Raw genomic sequence first — 10,809 nt, 5'->3', positions numbered from 1 at the left:
TGTCTGTCTCTCTCTTTCTCTCTCTCACACAAACACACACACACACACACACACACACACACACACACACACACACACCACCCTGTGTTCCCCTAGAAAATCTGTTTCTGAAACAGAGCTAAGAGGAATTGGGGTAGGGGAGGAACTGTACAAATCATGCAGCAAAAGTGCTGTATAAGACAGGATTTGATTTTCAGCCTTTCATCTTCACTTTTTCTACCAGCATTTCCACATAGGAGAACACGAGGATGCAGATCCTTGGTTCTCCCCTGCTCCCCCCCCCCCCCACCATGGAGCCTGTCACACGGTTCCCAAAACATAGACAGCCTTTCGCTCAGTGCATGCCAATATATGGCAACTCCCTGACTCAGTCCCTCTGTGCTTTACAACCAGGGTATCTCGTCCTTATGGCAACATAATCCACTCCTTTCCTGCTCCCTCTGGAGAAAGGGATACAGAAAGAGAGAGACGGGGAGAAACCAGGGCCCCTATGATTAAATTAGGAGAAGCATATTGGGCAGAAGCTTGAAATACAGATGGAATGATGAACTGCAATCAAATTCAGATAAGAACTTGTTAGTCTATAGAGCTAGAAAGGGATTTGGGGTGGGCATGCAGAGGGATGTGAAGCTGCACTGCAGCTATGCATCATTTTACATAATTTAAACGATAGAATGACTAAAGGCAGAGATGAAAATGAAATGGAAGTTGTTATATATCCCACCCCATGCCTCATTCAAGAAGGGAGGTTTCCCTGGAGCCTTAGTTAAGAGTCCCGTTAGATGCATGAGAACAAATACACCAAAGTGTCCATTTACTCAGAGGCTGGAGATTGATTGTAGACCAGATGCTGAGCAGAACGTTGGTAACTTTGTATTTGCCAAAATGTGTTTTTGGCCCCAGCGCATCATGGAGGTGGTTTATAACGTTAAGCAAGGTGCCTCGTGAGCAATCAAAGGGCCCACTGGCCTCAGCAACCATCTCTAAATTTCCCAAAGCAGAAAGAAACCCGAAAGGTGCATACTGGTCCTCGCTTGTGAGCATTTTGTGTTCGCTGCCTCCAGGATTTTCCTGCCCTAGGGATAGGTGCTCAGCCATGATGGAAGGGCTTAAACCTGGTGGATGATTCAGCCCAAGTGGATTTAACAAAGGGCTGTGGAATTTGGTAACAACTGCTCCTGTCTTTTATGTTATTGATTTCCCTCCCCCTGAGAAGGAAATGACCCATATTGATCTATGGCTTATATTCAGTTCTTGATAATACTAATTATTTTCCTGTTCTTAATATCTGTAGTTCTGACTTCACCGCAGTCATACCTTTGTCTTCCTCAGCAACTGTTATAGCTCCTGTAAAATGGATTAAAAAGGCAAGGCCTTTCCAATTCATCATCAATTCATACGTACTAGTTGTCCTACTTTTCTCCTAAGTAGGTCTATTAGTAAGGTGCAAACTAACTTTAGTTGACCTTAGTAGTTTCCAGGAAACTTGGCCAGGGCTTGAGCAAACTGACATAAACTGTTATAATCCAAAGAATGCCCTCCTGCCAATGCAAATCCAGAGTTGGATGGCACACTAGTTCACCTTTCTAACCAAAACCACATTCAGCATACAGCTGCTGAAGGCAGAGGGCTTGTCTTGCCAGATATCAGTGACATCTTCTCGGGGATGCTACAGAAGGAGGGGATTCTTGTTTAGGTCCAGGGTTGGACTGGATAATCTCTGAGGGTCTTCTCCAACTCCAAAATTCTATCACTATATGTTCTATTATGAGCTTTAAGAGACAAACATTTCTTCCTCTTATGATTTGCCTTAAACTGATAATTACATTATCATAAAGCAAAAATTTTGGATTTGTTTTATCTATAAGGAATCTCAGATGAACTCACCATATGCTTATGAGTCACCTAGTTAAAGGACAGTCTAGAAGTCTTCATTTGCTTTACAGAATCTAATGGTCTTTTTAAAATGACAAACTATAAGTGTGGTGAGATCTCATATTCTCTGAACCTTTCAGTTGATTGTATGACTAAAGATATGCTGATCCAATGGAATATTATTTCAAAAAGCTTTCCCTTCTCATGTTTTGATTGGGGACATAGAATATTCTCATATAGAAGTGAGAAAGTAGGTGTATGCGTGGGCATTTACCAATGTCCTTTCCATCGCCTCTGTAGAATCCAGCCCTCAATCAAACAACAAATTAACAAATATTTGTTAAATGCCTATTACGTGCCAGGTATTGTATTAGGCACTAGAGATACAAAGAAGAAATGTTCTGTGCCCTCAAAGACATTACGTTCTTTCAGGGATAACAACATCAATGCCTTGCACAATTTTTTGTCTCCAAAATAGATTTCCTCTAAGTATATTTGTGGTTTTTTCAGTCATTGATAAATAAAATAATTTGTTATAGAAAACCTGAAGTATCTGTTCTATTTTTCACCTATTGTCCTCCTATTTTATCTTCAAGTGTTCTTGGGAGTAACCTGGCTTAATAGGGTCTTAAGCCAAACTTTCTAAAAATTTATTTTCATTCTGCCATATCTCTAATTTTATTATGTCATACTCCTTAAATTCTTCTATTATCCTCTATTATAAAGTTGCACAAATGAGGTTTTATTATGAACTGCTATTGACTTTGCCCACCCTGTCTCTCCAATCAGCAAAGACAACAGTTATTTAGGGGCAACTAGGTGGTAAAGTGGCTACAGCACCGGGCCTGGAGTCAGGAAGACCTGAGTTCAAATCCAGCCTCAGATACTTGCTAGCTGTGTGACTCTGGGCAAGTTACTTAATCATGTATACCTACCAGTATACCTACCCACTTTCCTCATCAGTAAAATGAGCTAGAGAAGGAAATGGCAAACCACTCCAGTAACTTAACCATGAAAACCCCAAATGGGGTCATGAAGAGTCAGACATGGCTGAACAACAAAAGCAATTATTTTCCAACTGAAGCAGTTCCTGAGCTTTTATGGTATCCTTGTTATGGCAGTTGTTTTACACTGGTTAAACTCTTGTAGGAAATAGTGATTTTTCTGGTCAGCTGGTAACAAAGTTAGATAAGCTCCCCTGAGCAGACCAGCAAAATTCCCATAATGCCAGCCACTCATGAGAGTATTGGGGATTGCAGTAAACCAAGCTAGTCTCTTCTCAACCTGGCAAATAGCAAATAGCGAATAGCAAAGTGTTATATACAAAATCACTGGCCAAATACTTTTTCTGTCTCTGAGATAGTATCTGCCCCTCAAGGATTGCCCCTTTTCCTGGCCCTATTCCTACTTATTTTAAATGGAGCTTTTTGACTTGAGTAGAGTTATGAGGCCACAAAAGCAAAAGTGAGAGAAAAGAGAGAATTGCGGACATACTTACTGTCTTGGCTGCTGATTTCAGCACTTACTCATATCGGCATCATCGTGTGTCATTATCTACTTCATACATTTACTTCTCAAGACTCTTAGTAAGTTGTGAACTGCTCTAAGTCAGGGAGTATGACTTAAATACTAACATAAATACCACAGTGCCTAGCACAGGGTTGCATACATAGTAGTTGTTCAATAAATGCTTGTTGGTTTGAATTCATTCATTCATCCAACAAGCATTTATTAAGCACCTACCTTTGTTGTTGTTCAGTCATTTTTCAGTTGTGTCCAACTCTTGGTGACCCCATTGGGATTTTCTTGGTAAAGATACTGGAGTGGTTTGCCATCTCACCTCATTTTACAGAGGAGAAAACTGAGGCAAATGGGGTTATGTGACTGCCCAGGGTCACATAGCTAGCATCTGAGGTTGTATTTGAACTCAGTTCTTCCTGACTTCAGGCCCAGCAAGCCATTCACTGTGCCACCTAGCTGCCCAAGCACATATAACAGCACACATTTATTGATTGCCTATATTGGACTAGGCATGATCAGATAAGTAAGGGGATTTATAGTTTGAGCCAAGACTGAACATTAATAGGAAAGTATGAGTGGAAGGTAAGAAGGAAAAGAGAAAATATTTTATTTGGGGGGGTGGGGTGATCGATACAAAACAGAGAAGATGAAAAAGCTATTCTTATGTAGGGAGCTCAGTAGTGAAAGTATGAAGGCCAGGTGGAGAGAAACCCAGGGAGCAGATGGAGAAGCAGATGGGAGCTGTGAAGTGGGGGATGTCAGTCCTGAGTTATGAAAAGCAAGAGGACAATTTTGGATTCAATTCAGATTCTCCTCCTTCACCTCCTCCCCCAATAAAAAAAGTCACCTAATAAATACTTTCATATTCTACTCAAAAAATATTCTCTTGCTTTAAAGAATAATGTGAAGTATTTTTTAAACCAATGTGCTACATGTGAAAATAACTCTGTAGCATTTTCCCTGAATACTGTATTCTGCTCATGTCATTTTCACATTAGGGGGAGGGGGAAAGCCTTTCTCCTGCTCTTATGGAATAGCCAAGCCCTCAGACTCTATTCTGTGTATTTTGACTATCCTGCTTTTAGATTATTGAAGGTTATACCTACTCTGAACAGACACAAATCTATACATTCTTTCAATATTTAAAGAAAAAAATCTTTCTTGTTACCACAGAAAACTAATAGTTTGGCTTTTTGTGTTAATTCAAAAAATAGTAGCATCTCTTATCCTTAGGTTTGCGTTGCAGTTTAGAGGTCTTGTTGCAAGACTGCTCTCTATGTGTTCTCCTGTCATTTGTCTCTGGGAAGTCTAGCTGGTTGCAGACTGTATCTGAATTGAAACAAAGAGGTTAATCGGAACATAACTGCAGACACAGAGCAAAGTCCCATTTTATGAATCTATTTTCACTATCATTTTTCCCAGAACCTTTTAGACAGAGGGTGTTTTGAAGATGCTTTGATTTCATATATAAGTTATCTTTATTGCACTTATTAGTGTATACCTAACATTGTCTAGAATCAATGCATTTATCTTTCTCAAAGGTTCCTTTTGCAACTAGTGCCAAAGGACCAGGTGAGTAATGGGTTAGACATGGAAACAAATTCCTTAGGACAAAATATCCTTTTTTTTTTTTTTGCATGGCAATTGGGGTTAAGTTTCTTGCACAGCTAGTCAGTGTCAAATGTCTGGTCTGAGACTGGATTTGAACTTAGGTCATTCTGATTCCAGGATCGGTGCTCTACCCACTGCACCACCTAGCTACCCCAAAATACCATTTCTTATACTGTTTCCTTTGAAATCATCAGAAGTACATGTTAAGCTTCTAATTGATATTACAGATAAACGGTCAAAGAATATAGACAGATGAATAGGTATATGTATGAAAAAAGCTCTAAATCATTAACAATTAGAGAAATGAAAAATAAAAACAAACCTGAGATTCCATCTCACATCCATGAGATTGGCAAAGATGGAAAAAAAAAGAAATGATGGTTATTGGAAAAGCTATGGGAAGACAGGCACACTTGTACACTGTTGGTGGAGTTGTGAATTGGTTCATCCATTCTAGAAAGTAATTTGGCACTATATCCCAAATTATTGAACTCTGCATAACCATTGACACAGTTAATGTCTACCCCCTAAAAGGTTTTTAACATGGTAAAAAGGATTCATATGTACAAAAATATTTATAACAGTTCCTTTTACTGTAACAAAAAAACTAGAAATTGAGGAAGAGCCAGTCAACTCAGGGAGGGTCGAATATGGCATATTCATGGCACATAAATGACATGGAATACTATTGTACTGTCAGAAAGGATGAAAGGGATAATTTTAATGAAACCTTGGAAGAGTTGTATGAACTGATATAGAGTGAAATGAGCAGAACCAGGGGAATAATTTGTACTATAACAACATTGCAAAAATTAACTATTTTGAAAGATTTAACTCTAATCAAGACAATAATCAACCATGACTCCAGAGGAATGATGAAAAATACTATTCACCTCCTGATAGAAAGATGATGGAGTGAATATGAAGAATGGGACACATTTTTGGACATGGTCAATGTGGAAATTTGTTTTGTTTAACTACGCTTTTTTTTTTTTTTACAAACAATTTGTTTTTTTCTTTTTCCTAGCATGCATGTGTATAGGGAGGGGAAAATGCTTGTTAATTGAAAAATAAGATGAAATCTAATTTTAAAAAATTCTTTCTACCAATGATTCTAGTACTTCCCCTTGGGCACAGCAGAATAAATTTAATACCTCTTCCACATGACACTCTTCAAGTACTAGAAGAGAGCAATTATATTCTCCCTCCAATCTTCTCTTTTCCATGCTAAGCATCACCAGTTTCTTCAAATGATCCTGATTCATCACAAACTCCACTTTGTAGAAGACACGATGTCCTTCATAAAGTGAGATCTAGAGCTTTGGAGATTTGGAGATAAACATTTTGAGTCACCTACATAAAGAGATTAGGACTAAGGACAGAAACCAGGTTTTTCCCACTATGCCTCATTGCCTGAACCCTAAACAAACAAGACTGACAACAGTGAGGCATTGTAAGATCCTCAGTCATAAGAGGAACATTCAGTTCTTTTCATATCTTGGTAGCCAGCCCTAATCACTTTATAGTATTTTCTTGATTTAGGGATCTCTCATCTGCTGCCATCTCCATCTCCACTTCTAATTAGGGCTGACAGCAATTTCTCCAGTGCCTTAGGATCTCCCTCCTGCCTTTATACTTTTAGTTTTTAGAGTGTCACTCCTTTTGTCTGGCTGTTTACAGTGTCTTCTAGAGCTAGGCTACACTATCCATTGCCCCACCTCCTTTTATAGTTTTCTAAAAAGAGCCACAATCTAATGAAATGATAAAAATCATGAAATCATAAAATCAAGGAAGCTCAGATTCCTATAGTTTGGGACCATGATGTTTTTTCTGCTGCAAGTTCTGCAAAATGGATTCGTGTCCTACTTTAACAGTTCTAAGTCCAAAATGAGAGAGAAACAGAGACAGAGAGACACACACAAGGAAAAACAGAGAAAGGGACAGAGACAGAGACAGAGAGATGGGGGCAGGGAGGAGGGAGAAATGTGGTGCCCTAGAATGGTCACTGGATTTGAGTCAGAGGACTGAAGTTTGCATATGGGCTCTGTCACTTATTGCCTTTCTGATTTTGAGTAAGTCATTTAATCTCTCTCTGAACCTCAGTTGTATCATCTGTAAAATAAAGGTGTTGAACTAGATAACCCATGTGGACCCTTCCCATAAATCTATAATCTTGGGATCCCTTATGGTAAGCAATGTCTATAAATGTATTCTCTTCTCTACTCCTTATCCATAGATCTAATCTTCTTAATTTTTTATTTCCAAATCTTCCTTGGTTCTCTATTACCTAAGTAAAGTTAAAATTCCCTTGCCTGGCATTCAGGACCCACAGCAATCTGGCACCATTCTAACTTTCCAACTTAATCTTCTTCTTCTCTTCATGATCTCTGCTCTAGTCAAACTAGACTGTTCTCTGATCCCCTAGTCATGACTTGAGTGTCTCCTTTCCATGAATAGTGGAGGATTTGGGGATGAGAATCAATTGACCAAAGGGCAGCTGCCCCCCAACTTATGCTTTTGCTTATTATTTCCCTAGACCAGAAATGTTCTTTCTTTCCATATTTGCTTGTTGAATCCGAAACCATCCTTAAAGCTTAATTCAAATGTCTCCCTGATCGCTAATTACCCATTTTCTCCACAGAGCTTCATAAAGCACCTTATTTTACCCCTTTATAAAAAATTTCTTTTTGGAGGAATTTGGGGTTAAATGATTTGCCCAGGATCACACAGCTAGTAAGTCTCTGAGGTCAGATTTGAACTCAAGTCCTCTGGATACCAGGGCCAGTGCTCTATACACTATGCTACCTAGCAGTCCCTATCCTATTCTTAAAAATAATACCGAGCAGGCATTATTTTGTATTGGCTATTGATTAATGTGTCTAATGCCAAGAAGTCTATAAGCACCTAAGGTCAGTCAGTGTCTTAACTAAACGTGCATTCACTTCAGTGCCTAGCACCTTACCAGGCATACAATATGCACTTATGATACATTTGTTGAATTGAAGATGCTTAATAAATGCGTGTTGACTGACTGACAACTCTAATACCTGGAACACAGAATCAAATATTTAGAGACAAGGAGGACCTTAAAGAGCATGAAGTCCAATCCCTTTGTTTATCGGATAAGGAATCTGATGCCCAAGAGAGGTTAAATGATTTGCCCAAGGGCACACAGGAAATAATTGGTAGAGCTGGACTTTGAACCCAGGTTCTTTGACCCCAAATTCACTGGTTTTTCCATTGCACTATGGAAGTTAAGCAACTTGCCTCAGCTCACAAAGCTCACACAAACTGAAGGTACAATTAAAACCTGATCTCAGTAATTTCTCATTTATTCCTTTCAACTGTTGTATTGCCACCTTCTAGTTACATCTGATAATTTTTTATATAAAACTATGATCTTGACTGCTCCTTTCCTAAGCCTTTCTCTTCACTTAGGTAAGAGTTCTGGGTTCCCCACAACTCTGCTTTCACCTCTGTGTCTACATTTGGTTCTCTGGACTCGTCTTTATCGTTGGCCAGTCAACTGAAAGTCTTCATTGAGGGGTCCTTATCATCAGGGCAATGTTCTAGGTATAGTGCTCAGAAAGATAAGATGGGTTTCTACCATACTCAGCTCCATGCTCTTATGGCATTTTTATTAGCATGGTCTATTGATCATGACTATCACTTACTCTCTTTTGTCTGACCCTGATTTACACTATGGAGGGAGAAGCTGAAATGGCTGTATAATTCATTATACTTCATGTTGCAACAAAATCAATATAAACATTTCAGAAAACATAAAAATCTTCAGAGCATACTGCACACCTATAAACCAAGCTCACATTTATGACAGCTCACATTTATACAGTGTTTTACAAGTTACAAAGTGCTTTCCTCACAATAACCTTGTAAGTTAGTTAAAGTATCATCCCCATATTACAGATGAGGAAACTGAGGCTCAGAGAGACTAAGCAACTTACCTACTTTTTTAAATTCAATTTTATTTTATTTTCAGATCCAGATTCTCTCAATTCCACCTGTCTCTCCCCCACTGGCTGAGAAGACAAGAAAAACAAGACCATTACAAATATCTATAGTCAAGCAAAACAAATTCCCACATTAGCTAAATCTAAAAAGAAGAAAAGAAAATGTGCATCAATTTGTTCTTCAAGTCTATCAGCTCTCTGTCTGGAGGTCTGTAGCATGTTTCATTGCGTATCCTTTGGAATTATGGTTGGTCATCGCATAGATCAGAGCTCCTAAATTTGCTTGCTTTGGATAAGTAAGTCTCAGCCATCACAGAGGGTGCACAGTCTAGTTTGCCCCCCACCCCCAAATGAATAGAAATTTGTTGTGCCAAAAACAACTCAAACTTGGCTTCGAATTAAAGGAGGCAGGTAATGTGGTAGAAGTGCTAAGGGCATGAGATCTCTAAATCAGAGTCCCTGGGTTCAAATTCCTCCCTTTAACCTCTTTTTTAACATTAAGTTGACTTTATTGATTGTTGTAAAGCCTTTGACTTAGTTCCACACTCATGGTTTATTAATATATTGAAATCATACAAAATAAACCAAACTGGGGAAAAGATGAGTATTTGATGACCACAAGGAAAACTTTAAAATAAATAACTGGTTTTATGGACATCAAATACTCTAGTGTTCTTTTAAAAATTTTTTGTTTATTTTATTCTGATTTATTCTACTTATTTTGTTTAATTCTTAAGAAATAAAACAATCATTCCCATAACATAGCAGAATAGAAAAAAAAGTTGATTGTACATGAAACTGCAAATCTATTATGTAAAACTTGCTACTCCTTTTAAATATATAACAAAGTTATCATGTAACTTTCTTCTTTTCTTTTTTTCCCTCCCTCACCCCTGTATTTCTCCCCACTGCAGTCCATCTTCCACAGTGACCAAAGTGATTTTCCTAAACTTCAGTTCTGACTGTGTTGTTTCCCAACTCAATAAACTCTAATGGTTCCTGATTGCCTCAAGAATCGAATAGAAAATCCTTTGACAATTAAAGCTCTTCACAAGACCTGTATGAACTGATGAACAGTGAAGTGAGCAGAACCTGGATTACAATCTACACAGCAATGTAATTTTATAAAGATAATCAATTGTGAAAGACTTGGGAACTCTGATCAATGCAATGACCAACCTTAATTCCAAAAGACTCATGATGAAACATGCTATCTGTAGAGAAAGAGATGGAGGACTAATGGTTTCAGAGTGCAGAGTGAAGCTTATTTTTTTCTCTTTTTCTTTCTTTTTTAAAAAACATGACTAATGCATGACTATACATATTTGCAATGGGCTTTGTTTTCCTTACCTTCTCAATATGTGGGGCAGGGGGAGGGGAAGGGAGAGAATTGGAACTGGGAAAATATTTAATTCTCTGTGCTTTAAAAATAAATCAAAATAAAAAAAAAATAAATAAAGCTCTTCGCAACCTAATCCCATCCTACTATTCCAGCTTTACTACATGTTGCTATCATCCACATACTCTCTGGTTCAGCCAAACCAGCCTTCTTACTATTCCTCACACAAAAGACCTTTGCATGGATTGTCTCTATGTGGGGAATGCACTCCCCCCTCACCTTGGCCTCTTGGAACTCTTGGTTTCCTTCAACACTCAGCTCAAGTAAGGCCTCTTCTGTCTCTCCTAGTGACTGATGTATTGCTTGAAATACATCAATATTTTTTAAATCCATTTTGCATATACCTATAGATGGTTATATTGTCTCCCCCAGGTCCCAGAATATAAGCTTCTTGAGGGGCTGGGTTCTTTTTGCTTGTGTCTTTGTATCCCT

The 10,809-nt window shown here is 38.4% G+C and overlaps 1 long non-coding RNA gene across 1 annotated transcript in view; it reads left to right on the top strand.

Moving 5' to 3' along the window:
• Positions 1–10,328, top strand: part of LOC114048124 — a 38,241-nt gene extending 27,913 nt beyond the window's left edge. Inside the window, exons 2-3 of the long non-coding RNA XR_003569701.1 lie at positions 9,008–9,186; positions 9,893–10,328. This is a non-coding gene — a long non-coding RNA (uncharacterized LOC114048124). The remainder of the gene's footprint in view (positions 1–9,007; positions 9,187–9,892) is intronic.
• Positions 10,329–10,809: the final 481 nt, after the last annotated feature.

This window comes from Vombatus ursinus, unplaced genomic scaffold (assembly GCF_900497805.2).
Source record: "Vombatus ursinus unplaced genomic scaffold, bare-nosed wombat genome assembly UNPS02014791.1, whole genome shotgun sequence".
NCBI lineage: Eukaryota > Metazoa > Chordata > Mammalia > Diprotodontia > Vombatidae > Vombatus > Vombatus ursinus.
The sequence above is the reverse complement of the archived record's forward strand: the minus strand, read 5'-3'. Positions and strand labels throughout refer to the sequence as shown.